We start from the raw sequence: 15,656 nt of genomic DNA, 5'->3' as shown, positions 1-15,656 counted from the left end.
GATATCTCCTCCTATTGTGTGTGTCCGGTCAGGTTAATTGCATAGTTTATATACAAGCTTATACATACATATTCATCAGATTTCCGGGAACTCATTATACATATTCACCCGAGTTCCAGGAACTCATTATCATATGCAAATGTCTCTTGCGCATGTCTGTTTATGTCTCCGGTGGTCGTCGGGGGTCTCTGGATGAAGGATGTACTCTTCCTCACTGTGTCCGCTGGCTGACCTCTGTTTTTGCGCATACTCAGTTCTGAGATCATGTATATCATGTCCTTCAAGGGTAGTCTGTTTTGGTTGAGGTGTTTGTTTTAAAATTTCTTTATCTTTATGGTTCCGCGTAACTATTTTCTCTAAGATCGAACTGTCCTAGTGACATTATTTAGGAGCCTCTTGTCTTAGAGCCTTCCTGACTTCCTCAAAACAGTAAAAAGCCAATTTGGTTTAGTTACAACAATTCTAGTAAGTGGAAAATTTTACATTTACAGGTATCAATCCCTCCTTTTCTTTTGAGGATTCGTAGCTAGGAAGCTATGAATCCTCACTACAGTATCTTGTCGTTATGTCTTAAGCAAAGTATTAATAATGATCATTACACTTACATGCAAAACCATGGTAAAATGCCTGTAAAGTGGTATATATTGTATCATGCAACGGGTTACAATAATTAGTTTGTTATAGTATTGAATTGTCATGTATTACTCTCAAATTTCTTCAGACCTAGCAAAGGTATCCTTAATTATTTCATGTTTACTAAATTTATAATAGCTCATCCTTTTCAAGAGTCCGAGTGAAATAATTTCCTGTTTCCACTTGATGTCTAACCTTGTTTCTTTTCCAATCACTGTACGTCTCAGGTGAATTCCAGCAACACCAAAGAAAACATTTGAGAGATATACAAACAAATATTCCTAAAACCATCAGAGTAATCAATCCAATGAATAATTGTTTCAACCATCCTAAATTAGGACGCCAAGAGGTTAATTTATCCCATAAATCTCAAAACCCCAAAGAAGTATCATCCAAAGATATTTCATGGAATACTTGTGTTTTCTCCCAGAGTGTATTCAAGTCTGCTTCTATCTGATTATCTTTATTGATATATGCACAGCAACTGGTATTAATGATCATACATACCCCTCCTTCTTTGGCGGTCAATAGATCTAATGCCATTCGATTCTGTAACACAGCTTTATTAAGGGATGACACTTCTGTCTGTAAATTTTTCATAATATCTATTGTTGGATTTTCCATCCTCTCTAAAACTGCAGAAATATTTACTATGGCCTTTTCTAGCTCACTTACTCCCAGCCACGATAAGAACCATCTGACAAAGCTATGAAATTTTGTTCCTCTAATTACAAGTGGGTTATCTTCTCGTTTAGCCCGTTTCCATGATGTTCTCAGTATGCCTCTAGGTATTTGGGACTGGTTATATATTTGGTCCTAACTAACTAGATGACCTATGGCACACATTCCCTTCCATCCTGCAGGGAGTCATTTTCTGCTAACACCGTTGCCACATAGCCACCAATACCCATCGGGTAGTTTGCAGGGCCCGTCAGTGGCCATGAGGTTAGCTCCATAAAATGATCTGTGGTTTACCCAGCCAGTTGATACATTCCTAAAATAATCCCAGTTCAAGGAGCTATAGGTTTCTAATTGGGTTCTATTACAAAAATCAATACATGTCACATTTATCCCTATCAAATCCCAGGTCCCTACTTCCACCGTGGTTTTATTGATTCAATAATCATTCCACCCATCCTTGCAGGTACAATTTTTGTGTGTATAGTGGGGGGGGGGGGGGGGGCGGCACGAACAAGTGTTGGATCTTGCCTTCCATAGGCAACTATTATTGCTAACCAGAATCTGGGTGTTATTATCTAGTATTTGTAGGTGAAATCTCAATCCAGTCTCATAACTTGAATTGTCGTAGTCACAGTATCCCCCATCGGGTCCTTTCCAAAACTCAGGCCAAGTATTATTGCTTCTTGACATATTTTCGCTATCTGTTGTTTTACCATGTGGTTCATTTTTTCTACTTGCCCACTGGCTTGTGGTCTGTAGGGTGTATGTAATTGCCAATCAATTCCTAATAGTTTGCTGACAAAAATGTGTACCCCTGTCTGATGAAATGATTGTTGGTACCCCAAATCGAGGTATTATTTAATTTAATAATACCTTAGTTACCTCTCTTGCTTTGTTAGTTCTACAAGAAAACGCTTCTGGCTATCCTGAAAAGGTGTCTGTAAATACCAATAAATACCTGTACCCTCCTTTTCTTGGAAGTTCAGAGAAATCAATTTGCCAATGGTCTCCCGGTACATTTCCTTTCCCAATACTTCTTAATTGTACCCGGTTACCTGTATTGGGGTTATTTTTTAAACATATTTCACATTGCTGGGTCACCTGCCGGACTGTAGTATACAAATTTTTCCCTATTAACTTCTGATTTAAAATTTATACAGGGAGTCCGCCCCCAATGTGTCCTATTGTGTTCTTCTTTAACTACTCCCCATATTTGTTTGGCAGGAATTATAATTCTGCCATCACTCGAGTGGGCCCATCCTCTGGAGGGAACCTGCCCTCCTATTTCCTCTATCAGTTCTTTATCAGCCTTAGAATATTCAATATTTTCTTGGTCGTCTAGGTTCCTACTTCTATTATCTGGAATTAAGGTTAAAATCTTTTGCATTCTCTCCGCTGCCTGTTTAGCCTCATAATCGGCCAACCTATTACCTTTTTCCTGGTCAGTGTTACCCTTCAGGTGTCCTCGGCAGTGCATGATGGCAACTCTGGCTGGGAGTCGGACTGCTTCTAATAGGCGAAGGATTTCCTCAGCATACTTAATCTGTCTCCCTTGTGCAGTTAGTAGTCCTCATTCCTTCCAAATTATTCCATGAGCGTGGACAACTCCAAAGGTATATTTGGAATCTGTCCATATATTTATCTTTTTCCCTTTTGCTAACTCCAGGGCCCTAGTCAGGGCAATAATTTCAGCCTTTTGAGCTGATGTTCCAGCAGGTAGTGATTGAGATTCAATTACTTTGTTTACTGTTGTCACTGCGTATCTGGCCTTTCGAATACCTTGTCAGATGAAGCTACTTCCATCCGTGAACCAGGAGTCCTGTGCATCTTCCAGGGGTTCTTCTTTCAAATCTGGTCTGCTGGAGTACACAGTCTCTATGGTTTCTAAGTAATCATGTGTCAACAGTTCAGAAGTCACCCCACTGAGAAAAGAAGCTGGGTTCATAACATTAGTTACTTCAATATTAACATCATCTGGTTCAATCAGAATAGAAATCGGGACGGGGAAAGCCAGTGATTCCCTTTCTGTTCCAGTACAGCTGATACTGTGTGTGAAACCATCACTGTGACCTTTTGGCCCAAGGTAAATTTTCGGGCTTCCTGAATATTCAAGACCACAGCCGCCACAGCTCGCAGACATCCTGGCCATCCTTTGCTTACTTCGTCGAGCTGTTCAGAAAAATAGGCCACAGCTCTTTTGTAGGGTCCTAGTCGTTGAGCCAGGACTCCCAGAGCTATACCTTGTCTTTCATGGGAGAACAACCAGAAGTGTTTAGTAACATCAGGTAGACCTAAGGCCGGGGCCTTCATTAGTTCTTTCTTAAGTGTCTCAAATGCATTTTGAGCTTCTTTGGACCAAATCAATTGAGCGGGGTTATTTTTCAAAAGCTCATACAAAGGTTTTACTGTTATTCCGTAATTATAAATCCATAACTGGCACCAACCTGTCATTCCCAGAAAAGTCCTGAGTTCTTTTACTGTCTGAGGGAGGGGAGTCCTGCAGATGGCCTCTTTTCGCTCTGTTCCTAGTTCTCTTTGTCCTCCAGATAGTTCAAATCCAAGGTAGGTTACCCGTTGCCGCACCATCTGAGCTTTCTGTTGAGAGACTCAATATGCATTTAGTCCCAAAAAGTTCAACAAGCTGATAGTCCACTGTATACAGTCAGGTTTTGTTTCAGTTGCTATTAATAAGTCATCCACATACTGTAAAAGGATTCCATCTCCATAGGGAGGATCCCATGTTTCAAGTTCTCGTGCTAATTGATTTCCAAAAATTGTTGGACTATTCTTAAAACCTTGGGGTAATGCTGTCCAGGTAAGCTGGGTTTTTCTACCAGTGGTAGGACTTTCCCATTCAAATGCAAATAAATTTTGACTTTCTTTGGCTAAAGGCAAACAGAAGAATGCATCTTTCAAATCTAATACCATAAACCATACTTGATTATCTCGTAATTTAGTAATTAAAGTATAAGGATTGACTACCACAGGGCGTAGGTCCTTAACAGTTTTATTGACTTCTCTTAAATCCTGTACCCGATAAGTTCCGTCCAGCTTTTTCACCGGTAATATGGGGGTATTATATTCTGATTCACATTCCACTAATAGTCCATGCTGTAAAAAGTTGTTAATTGGTCCTTCTATTCCTTTCCGATCTTCTAACCTCATCCCATTTTCCTTCTCTCTGTAAAAACAACATTAACTATAATATAGTATTATAATTAAAAAATCCGTTGAAGGGCCATTTTTCATCATCTTCTAGTTTATAAAGGGGCCACTACTGGTTACAATATTTGATCAATGTTTTCTTATTCACACTCCCACTTGGTGGTTCCCCTATATCTTTCCGATGTGCTAGGATGCATCCTAGGGGGCTTTTCCTTACAATACCACCGCTTTGCTGTCCCCCTGTTCTACCTTACTGATTCTGTACTTCCGTTTTTCTCCTACAGATTATTTTAATAATCTCAGCCTGTCGCTCCTTTTCATCCCACTCTGACTGCGTTCCGCAAATGTCACAATTAATATCCCATCCAAATTTTACCCACAAATTCTGATCACAAATAAAACAATTCACAAGAAAAAAAAATTCACATTCATTTTCATGGTGAAACGCACAGTTCTCCAGGTTTTTCACACTCACTTTACAATCGTACCGTACCTCAATCACTCATTCACTCACCAGTCACATCAGAGTTAACTCAGCTCAGCTCATTCATACTCAATTGCCAATTTTACAATGCCTGACGGGTATGTTCAAATTCAATATCAATAAGCCAATATCCGAGTTCAGTACCAATAAATCCGTATTGCCAAAAGTACAAAACTTATGCGGGTTACATAAGTGTACCAATACCAAAAGTACGTTATTGCAAAAGTACAAAGCTTAACCCGTGCCTGTACCAACGTACCAAAATACCAAATGTATACCCTCAGGCACTAGTAGCCTGGTATATGGTGCTCAGCGTAGGACGTCTCCTACAACTTATGAGAACCTTCCAAATGACCGGTCCCAAATTCCAAAACAGAAAACCAAAAGATTTAAAGAATACCTTTACTCCTTTAGATGTTAGATGGTCCTTGTCTGCTCCTGCAGTGATCCGATTGAGGCAAGGAGTCCCTCCAGGAAATCCCGGGGGTACCCTAGGGAGTCCTGTTCTCAGCGGGTCCTGCAGCCGAGCAGAGCAGGTCCCATCTGGGGTGCCAGAACTGTTGCCGTGAAAGGCTGAAATCAAAGACTCAATAGTCTAGGGCTATTAAGTAGGTATTCTTTATTGCAGCGCTGGACACACAGGGGATATCTCCTCCTATTCTGTGTGTCTGGTCAGGTTAATTGCATAGTTTATATACAAGCTCTACATACAGTATCCAAAAAGTTGGAAGGTAAACCCAGACAAGATTTACTGATGTTGACAAAGTAACTGGTTGCCTTGGAATTGATTTGTGCAGAACAGCAATTGGCTTGTTCAAGGTTTTGCTCTGCAATGCTACTAAAACTTCTACAGGTAAAGAATAGCTGAAAACTGTGAAGCTTCAGCAAAGGGAATGAAATTATCGGCAAATCTTTCCCAAGCTGGACAAACAAGGGAGCTTTTATCAGATCTTTCAGAAATCTCAGGAATTCAGATTCCGTCTTGGATTCCCCTAAAAGTAAAAATGAGGGCAACAAATGCCATTATGACCTCTTCAAAAGAGCTCAGCTATTAGCCACCATAGAAACTTTTTAATCTAGTCAGAGCTTCTGCAAAATACCAAGCAAGAGTTTAGAGCTGAGCCTGAAATGTGAATCCAACGTACTAGGGACACAGCTGGAAAGCTATGCCAAAGGGAACTTGGACAATTGGCAGATGACTTGACCATCACCAACCACAGCAGCCCTGACAATTGTGAAATGTAACCATGTCCATTCCTGCCATATCAACAAATACATATAAATTAATAACTGACTTCTATCTACAGAACTGTGGAAAAGTAGAAACCTCTCCTATAGATAGTGATAAAAAATTGATGGTGGGTAATGAAGACTTGGAGGAAGAGAAAAAAAAAAAAAGAGAACTGTGATACTGTTTCAAATAAACATCTAATGTCCTGCATGTGCCTTATAGCACAACATGCTATAAAAGCAAGAAAGAAATTATTACCGATTGTAACAAAATTCCAGTAGTGGCTGTCACGCTTTTTGGTTAGTGGGTATCCCCCTCACACACAAACAGTTTGCTGTGGCATAGCTGCAAAGTACTTCCATTTCTGGTGTAACACGAGGCTTGCTGCTAGTGCATGCAACATTCACATTTAGTGCAAGAAGAAGAAAAAATTCAGACAGATTTTACCCAGACTTCTACAGCTCTGGTGAGCATGGACCCCACTATCCATATGGTAAGAGCTGCCCCTCTGCAATTCTAACAATGAATATAAAGTTGTTAGCACCTTTCTTATTTTAAAGAACTGGTCTCCTTATGATCAATAAATAGCAATATTTAAGGTGTAATGCAAAAAAAAAATACCAAACCCCAAACCAAACCAACAAACCAACCTAAAAAACTCAAACCAAAACAACAAGAACAACAACAACAACCACCCAACCCCCCTCCCCAAACAAACAAACAAAAACCCAATCAAAAATCCCACATTTATCAACTGGGAAGTGTCATCATCAAGACTGTGATTACCACACACAAGGCAGTACTCAGCAAGGGTTCTTATAACTAAACTGAATCCACAGACTTAGATGTCTCTAGAAAGCTTCATCAGAATTTGCCATTTCAGGTTGTATCATCTGCTACAGTTTCTGGCACTTGGTTCATTGACTAGAACATATTGCCTGTTTGGAAGATGGTCTGGTAGATATACTGCCCCTGACAAATGGGCTGAGCTGTAAGGAAGCACCGGCTGGATAGAGCCCAAGGGGCTTTAATCCTTCCATTGTATGCGATATATATTTGCTGAAAGGGGTTTTTTTGGGGGGGTTGTGGTTTTTTGTTTGTTTGTTTGTTTTTTAAACAGCCATTTGGAAGGAGCAGTAACCATTGGGAGGAGTATCACGTAGGTGCCAATGGCAGCTAGGCCTGCCACCCCAGCACGACTGGTAGCAAGGACATGGGACAGCTCTTCAGTGCGTGGGCTGGGTCCCCTCCCAGAGAGGTGAAGGAAGAGGGGACGCATACGGGCACAGCAGGAAAGCACTGCAGCACTGCTTCTCCTGTAGCTCTGCAAACATAAAGCATGATCACTGCGACCTCAAAGTCTAAAGTGGGGTGCATTGTAAAATTTTGGGGAAGAACTGGGAGAACGCCCCTGAATGACCCCAGGGAAGCAGGCTGCTCCTGAGCTGTTGCTGGAGATGCCATTTATGAATGGTGCTCCAAACCACCTGGGTGCTTCACAGACTCACGATCCTCTCTGTGGCTTTTGGGGGGAAGACACCCAGGATAACTCAAGCCCCCACAGTATTTTATTGGGTGATGGTAGTAAATGAAGGCTGAATTATTTGAACTGGAGGCAGAGGAAAACTGACATGATTTATTGAGCCTTTGTCAAACAGAGAGTGACAATTTTTTTTTTTTTTTTCTTTTTTTTAAAGTTTAACTTCCTACCGAATGTACCTAACCCAGGTCAGCTGAAATCAAGTTTAGGTTGTCATAAGAATAAAAACTGAACATGGCAGGGAAGGAGTGAGGAGCTGTAGTGCAGATAACTTTGCAGAGACAGGATGGGATCTGGAGAGGACAGGACACTGGAGGTGGCGAGTGCTGAGGAGATAGGACAGGAATGTGCAGATGTTCTTTCCTGCACAACACCTTAATGAAAAAGCAAAATATAAAAAATAGGTGAGTGAAAAATAGTAGAGAGAGGCCTCTCATATTCATATTTAGAGATTAATGCTTACTGAATAACTGACCCACCGGCACACGATGTGGAAAATTGCATGGGGAGAAGAGCTTGCTGCCTGGAAATGGCAACTAGAGATATTCTTGCCCCTCTGCCAAAGTACAGAAGACTCTGGCCCCACACAAAGCAGCCTCCAAGCAGGGGGCTGCACAGGTGCACCCCTTCACACCTGCCACACCATCCACTGGTAACTAGGGGAGTGGGAAACAAGCTTTGTAAACCCACTCTTGCAAAGATGATTCCTATATAGAGCAGAAAAAGTAGCAAGAAGTAAATTACCCAGTGCTTTGCTATGCATTAAATGCACATACAATTTGATTTCTGAATTATGGATTATCAAATGCTGGCCAGTTCAGCTAGGAACTTGAGGTCCAGATACCCTGTTGGAAGGAACACGTGCCTTCACCTTTCTCTTCACCCTTATATCGTGACTGAGCAGACCTATAGACAAAATGTGGCTGGTAACAGTTTAACATACAATGTCTTTTTCCATCAATCATCTGAAGCAATTGTACTCTGGAGCACACAGCTAACCCAGGAACAAGCATGTTTAAAGCAAATTTCATAAATGAGTTGTGGAAAATAATTTTTATCATGTAACATAAGAAACTAGATCTCAGTGGCCCTGTCTGCACTTCATTTTGACCCGTCCAAGTTGCTTTTACCCTAGCAAGCTCAGGCACTAAAAGCAATTTCACCACAGAAACTGGGGGACACCATCACTAGCATTCCAGATATTGACCTGTCTCCTTTGTTAAGTTTTACAGATTGTGCTGGACTCCCTGCTACAAATACCCAAGCAAGTTTCAAGTTAAATTAGCTTTAGATATGTCTACGAAACTACCCCTTCTCTCTGTCCTGGTCCCACTTGTGAAGCTGCTGACTACCTAGATTATACCCCATGCTGGGCGTGGAGACCAGCTCTGCATTGCTACAAGTGCTCAATAAGGAATCCAGAAGCGCCACCAAGCACCTTCCCCAGCAGTGCAGTAGCCCTCTGCTTAATATGAAAGGAGGAAAAAAAAAAGAAAAAAAAAAGAGATTTCCAGTCGATGCCCTTTAAAAGTTATGCAAGAATAGAGGACGCTGATCACGTACACACACTGCTGGATAGCAGGAGATTTCAAGAAGCACTATTTTTGCCTGTAGACAAGCTCGAGTGTAAAAGCAGATAACTGTGACATTTTTCAGAGGGTCAGCCCTGCAGTGCCAGTGCAGATCTGAATTTGGGAGGTGCCGGGAGATGATAAAATTAACATGAGAGCTGCTTTCAAGTCGCAGAATCTTTGTTTTGGGAGACTCGCACACTACACCACCAAATACCCAACTTCCCTGCCTTTACCCTCATGTCAGTGACATTATCAAGAACAAACTGCTGTTGAGAACCCTGCTTTAGGCTGAAGGAAGAAGAGATGCTGAACTGGTTATCTGAGGGCTGCTGGAAGCTATTTTGTGCTGGGGAGAATGATAAGCCACATTAATATACTCCAACATTTTAAAAGCACAATTTAATTGAAAATGCATTCCCTCAGGGAAAAAAGTTCAAAATGGGATTTACTTGACCAAACACTGTGGTGGCTGTTATGGTGATTAAGAAGTCTGAGATAAACTGACTGGAACATATATTGACATTGAACCCTTTAATCAAAGAAACAAACACATCATTAACAACCAATAACTCAGAGTGATGGATAATAATTACAGTTAGAATGAACCGAGATCTAAATCACAGGACAAAGTGGGAATTTTGCGTGCCATAACAAATATTCTGCATTTTGGATGACTGTGGTTTCACACTATTGGTAAGATGTGGGAAGTGAATTACACAGATTTTATCTTATGAATGTTTTATGTAGAAGACAGTCATAAGGCATGTGAGTCACTGAAAGCCTCAAACCAGTATATTATGCCTTCATAAATCTATTACTTGTGCCATTTTATAGAACACAAATATTCTTAAGTGTCCCCAAAAGTGATTCAGTCCAAGTGTGGTGGAAATAAATAGGTCTAGGACAAAACTAAATTCATTTTCCCAGTAACTTACCATTGGAATTTGAGTACAAACCCCTTCATCAGCCAGCATAATAATTTACCCAGCCTTCAGCAGTGGGAGCATTTCTGTATCTTTTTGTGTTAACAGTGCTAATGCTCTTTCTCCTGTTTCAATGCTGTAACATAAATGGTTCTGACCACCGCACCACCAAAGCTAAGCCTCCTTTGCATGCAGTGGATTAAGGCTATAGCTTGACCACTAATTTCCTTTTCAGTGGCAATATCAGCTCCAGCAGTTCCCAACATGCTCATTCCCCCTGCACACACCGTTCCTCCGCAGCACCGGTGCTTTTCTTCCGCCCCATGCCCGGCACTGGCCAGGGTGCCCGAACGGACCAGGGACAGAACACAGGTGAAGCAACAGGGCTGCTTGCACAGGTGCTGCTGCCTCCAAGCTCAATGCCAGCTGGGCCATGCCCAGGCTCTGGTCACAGATGTTTTAATAGCTCAGCAATGTTCTCTCGATGCCAGTAAGAGTATATAGCTAATATGAGAAATGCAAGGAGATTTTTTTACTTGAAAAAAACGCCAACATTTTCAGCTCTTACGGAAACTGCTTCATGAACAAAGGGTTCCCTTTGTGCAGGAAAAGAAACTACTTCTTGTCACATGTGAGCAAGGATGGTAGATACTGGATGTAAGGATCAGAGATTTGGAAAGATTTTGCCATGTTTTTTTCCTATTTCAGCTATAATTTCAGCAGTTCCAGAGAGCAGGGCCATAAAGATAAATTCACATTGAACAAAACTGTAGTGACCTTTAATGTGAAATGCTGTAGGGCTCCTAGGCCTTGGAGAAGATACCAAAGTTAGATTGGAAAATAGCCTTCAGCTGGGAAGTCTGCCTCTTGCCAAACATGTGATGAGCCACAAAGGCAGGGGGAAAATGGTATGCCCTTGAAACACCACAGTTCACACCCAATCACACTTTTTTCAATCTTAGCAGCTAAAGTTTCTGCACAGTCCTTGAGTACAACCGAGTCTCTCCCAAGACCTTGCTGTAAGCAGGCTGCAGCGAGTCCATCCTACACCAGCTTTTGGGTGTGCTCTTCTCTCACCACCCATGAGAGTGCCCCATCAGCCCTCAGGACACCCCTTTCCCTCACAATACCGACACAAGACCTACCACACACATCGTCTCGAGGGTCACTAAGTACATTGCAGGCCAAGGCTAAGACATACACAAAAGATGATCTGCCAGTCAGCTCTAGTTCATAGGACAGCTGTGAAACACGCACCCTATGTGGCTTGGAAGTGCTTAGACACGACGGCCCCGTAAGACATGGGGGACAACCATGAAGCAGACTTACAGCTTTTGTCAGGAAGGCCTCTTTCACCAGATCTCTGCAGAGCTGATTGCTTTTCCCCCACAGAAAGCTTTTCTTTATCTTATATACCCACCGAAGCAGAACACCACACAAAAAAAGCATTTAGGCTCACCAGTCAAGCCCTGAGAAGGGCACCACCAGCAGCCATGCTGCCGCTCCCCTGGGGCTGCTCTGTGCCTACTCCAAACCAGCACCATGCCAGCGTGCAGCCCCCAGGCCGCATACGAGCTCAGCGAAGAGACAGAGCTTAGCATGTCCAGCATGTACCACATCCAACAGGCTACAGCAATTTCACACCAGAGCTGGCTCTCTCCTGGCCAGCTGGCAGGGAGTGCTGAAGAAGCCCAGGTTTGCAGAATACCGTGTGGACATACCTCGAGCCTGCAAAACCGTCATCCTAAGCATTGTGCCTTTAGTCAAGGAAGTTATGTAGGCCATGTAGCTTTGCTTGGTCCTGCCAAGAGCCTCCAGCAATCCCTCCTTTATTTGTTGCTGCTTTCTATAAAAAAAGGTGATTGTTATTTTTTTTTGTTAAGTGTAAACAGGAATGTTTGGCATGAAAGACTATTAACTTTCATGTGGCTTGTGGCTGTCTTGGGATCAAAGACTCACATTACAGGCACCCAATAAAATTTTCCAGCTAAATGAGAAGCAAAATAAAACCTGGAATTTGAGTTAAACTTCTGATTACAGAAGATTTTTGAAACTAAAATTAAACATAGAATTTGGTTTTGAAGTCTGAAGTTTTAGGGCTGCAGAAGATTAAACAAGCTTTACTTAAAATTAATTAAGACCCTCTATTTAAGGTATTTCAGATGGTACAGAGCTGACCTACTTAACATCCAAAGAAATTTATTTAGGCACAACTGGATGAAATTTTTCTTGTCAACAGAGGAAGCAGCAAATGCCATTGAAACACAAAATATAGTAAAACACACAAGTTATGACAAAAAAAAAAGAACGTAAGAACAACATGGGTTGGAGGTTAGAGTAGTCAATATTGCCTTAACAATTTTTCAGGTGCAGGGTATAAAAATAGTTACTGACGTACATGCTGAGTAATAGCAGGTAACAACAGCCACATCACCATCCCGGAGGAAACTGGATTGGGAATCAGCCTCTTACCACCAGAGAGACACCTGCACAGCTGCCCCACAAAGGGGATTAAGCAGGAGTCAAAGATCATCCCCCACCATCCAGGCCCTCACCGAGGGACACAGATCTACAATGCTGAACATGGAGGGCTCATAATGGTGTCCGTTGACAGTCTACAGCTCAGCAAGGGATGAGCCAGGACAAGGAGCCACCTAGGAGAGGGGACTGGAGACCACCACCCCACAGCAGAGCTCAGGAAAGGACTAGCAGCCTCAAGCTGAGCTGAAATGGCCCCCAGGCCAGGGTGTGGTTGGAGGCCCCAGGTGGGACTGGCTGATCAGGGTCATTAAGGCCCATTAGTGCCCATTAGGCATTTCCACAGGTTGTTCTTGAGGCTATGAAAGACCTTGAGCACATAGCCATGGCTCACAGTGCATGAGAAACTCTGCAGAAGTAACTGAGTGCAAGATGGCTAAGGGACATACAACAAGGGTCTGGACCTATGAACTTTTGTAACCTTCCCAGGTGTCTGAACTTATGCATAACCCCACTTGGCAAAACAAGGTCAAAAAGTCTGAATATAGAATAGAACAACTCTTAAGAAAGCTTGGAATGAAGCAGATCAAAGACCACTTGGTACTTTGTGTTCAGAATTTTTTTTTTTTTAAGGTTGTAATTTCTCTTTTCTTCATACACGCTGTGTTTTCAAGCACCATCACCAAGAAGTCTCTAAGCTATTTCCCTTCCCCTGGCATGGCAACAGCTTTTGAAGAATGATTCCAGAAGTTGCTTCTGGCCTCAGTTATTCTGATTTGAAGCCATTTTGGATACTCAGCTCACAGCACTTCTAAGCAACCAATTTTCAAAGGTGGATGCTTAGAAAAATTAATGACTCCTTAGGGTTCTTGAGTTGGAGGCAAGCAAAAGCATTACCTGCTTTTGAAGGTTCCAGGATAGAATATTTCACTGGTGTAAAAAAAAAAAAATCATGGAGCTTGTTTCCTTCAGTTAGAACTTGCAAATCCCATTATGGGCCCTAAAATAACTATGCTTTAAAGTTCAGCAAATACAGTTCTGACTAATTTGATGACCCGTAAGCAAACTGTGAACTTAGGTCAAATTATCGACCGACATATTTTTTTCCTGAACAGAATATTATATACAATGGCCATATGGCTAACATGTACATTCATACAACAGTAATTTCCCTGAGGAGTTTGCAGCACAGAAGCTAGTAATTACGTTATGCAACATTTTCAAAACACGCTCCGCATGTTCACGATCAACCGCACAACTATGTGCGTGTGCCTATAATTTTGCTCTCTGAACTGTGGTTCTTCATGGGAACCGCTGTTCTTGCATCAGTGCTCTTTGCCCACGGCAAGGTGAGAGGAATCTGAGTCATGAGAGGAATCTTGCTCAGGAGCTGGTTTCAGTGCCCTAGTTTTCACCTTGGATTTCCACGATCTGTGAGCTTACCAGCTGGAAGATGACAATCCCAAATAAGAAGACAATTAAGATGAAAGCAGCGGCTCCAGAGTCCTCCAAAACTGTGGCCCCAAACCCTGTGCTTAACTTCATCCAGGGCACCTTCCCACTGACAATCTTCCTGTGCACAGCTGCTGCTCTGTCATGACAGCCAATTACTCCTATTCATCAAAGCCAGTGAGAAACCTCTCGTGATTAACCTTTAAGCATGACCTTTTGTGCTGGTTTTGGCTGGGATAGAGTTAATTTTCTTCATAGTAGCTAGTATGGAGCTATGTTTTGGATTTGTGCTGGAAACAGTGTTGGTAACACAGGGATGTTTTAGCTACTGCTGAGCAGTGCTTACACAGAGTCAAGGCCTGTTCTGCTTCTCACACCACCCCACCAGCGAGGAGGCTGGGGGTGCACAAGAAGTTGGGAGGGGACACAGCCAGGACAGCTGACCCCAACTGACCAAAGGGATATTCCATACCCTAGGACATCATGCTGGGGAAAGAAGAAGGAAGGGGGGTACATTTGGAGTTAGAGTGTTTTGTCTTCCCAAGTAATCATTATGCGTGATGGAGCCCTGCTTTCATGGAGATGGCTGAACACCTGCCTGCCGCTGGGAAGTAGTGAATGAATTCCTTGTTTTGCTTTGCTTGTGTGTGCAGCTTTTGCTTTACCTATTAAACTGTCTTTATCTCAATCCACGAGTTTTCTCACTTTTACTCTTCTGATTCTCTCCCCCATCCCACTGTGAGGGAGTGAGCAAGCAGCTGTGTGGTGCTTAGTTGCCGGCTGGGGTTAAACCACAACACTTTTAAACAGCCATGGTAAGACATGGAACCTCGACAATCAGTGGGAGTTGGATGCCTAAACTGATTACAGAATTGGAAATCTCTTGGGTTGCTCACAACAGCATTAGATCCTCAGATTTGTTAGAAATTTTACTATGTACCTGCATCCTAGAGATTTTCAGTGGGACACACATGGTTAGATATCTTTAGACATCTCAGTTTTGAAAATAGGACTTAGTTGCTTCTGACCCACACCTTATTCTGCAACCAAGCCACAAAATTGTTTGATTTTTCTTTCAAATAATCCAGAAGAATAAATTGGCAGGATGAGTTCCTCTGGCATCTACCTGGAGTTCCCCACAAGACAAATACACACATTTTTTGAGAAGCTAATAACCAGCAAAACTGCCAGGATTAATTAAACACTAGAGTTACTGGAAAAACCTCTGATATTAGATGCATAATTTGCTGTTATGCACAAGTACATGAACCTGAGCTAGAAAATAAAAATTAATGAAGGTGGCAGGTGGGGAACACCAAAGCTGTCAAATACCTTCTGGCCTAGGTCACTCCAGGGTCCTGAGCATTCAGATAGTGGGTATGTCCATGTGTTCCCAGCCTTTTTGGGCAGGGAACAGCCTGTTTTCCCATGGGAAATAACAGAAAGCATGGTGGCATTTTTGAGACACCACCAGGCATGCCGGCAGAGCCAATGC

The 15,656-nt window shown here is 42.3% G+C and overlaps 1 long non-coding RNA gene across 1 annotated transcript; it reads right to left on the bottom strand.

Annotated features, from left to right (window-relative positions):
* Positions 1-3,851: 3,851 nt before the first annotated feature.
* Positions 3,852-12,850, bottom strand: LOC127024358 (uncharacterized). Its single transcript, XR_007767547.1, has 3 exons — positions 12,630-12,850; positions 11,953-12,077; positions 3,852-4,495 (listed from the first exon to the last, which is right to left on the bottom strand). It is a non-coding gene; the product is annotated as an uncharacterized LOC127024358 (long non-coding RNA).
* Positions 12,851-15,656: the final 2,806 nt, after the last annotated feature.

This window comes from Gymnogyps californianus, chromosome 1, assembly GCF_018139145.2.
Source record: "Gymnogyps californianus isolate 813 chromosome 1, ASM1813914v2, whole genome shotgun sequence".
NCBI classification, from domain to species: domain Eukaryota; kingdom Metazoa; phylum Chordata; class Aves; order Accipitriformes; family Cathartidae; genus Gymnogyps; species Gymnogyps californianus.
The sequence above is the reverse complement of the archived record's forward strand: the minus strand, read 5'-3'. Positions and strand labels throughout refer to the sequence as shown.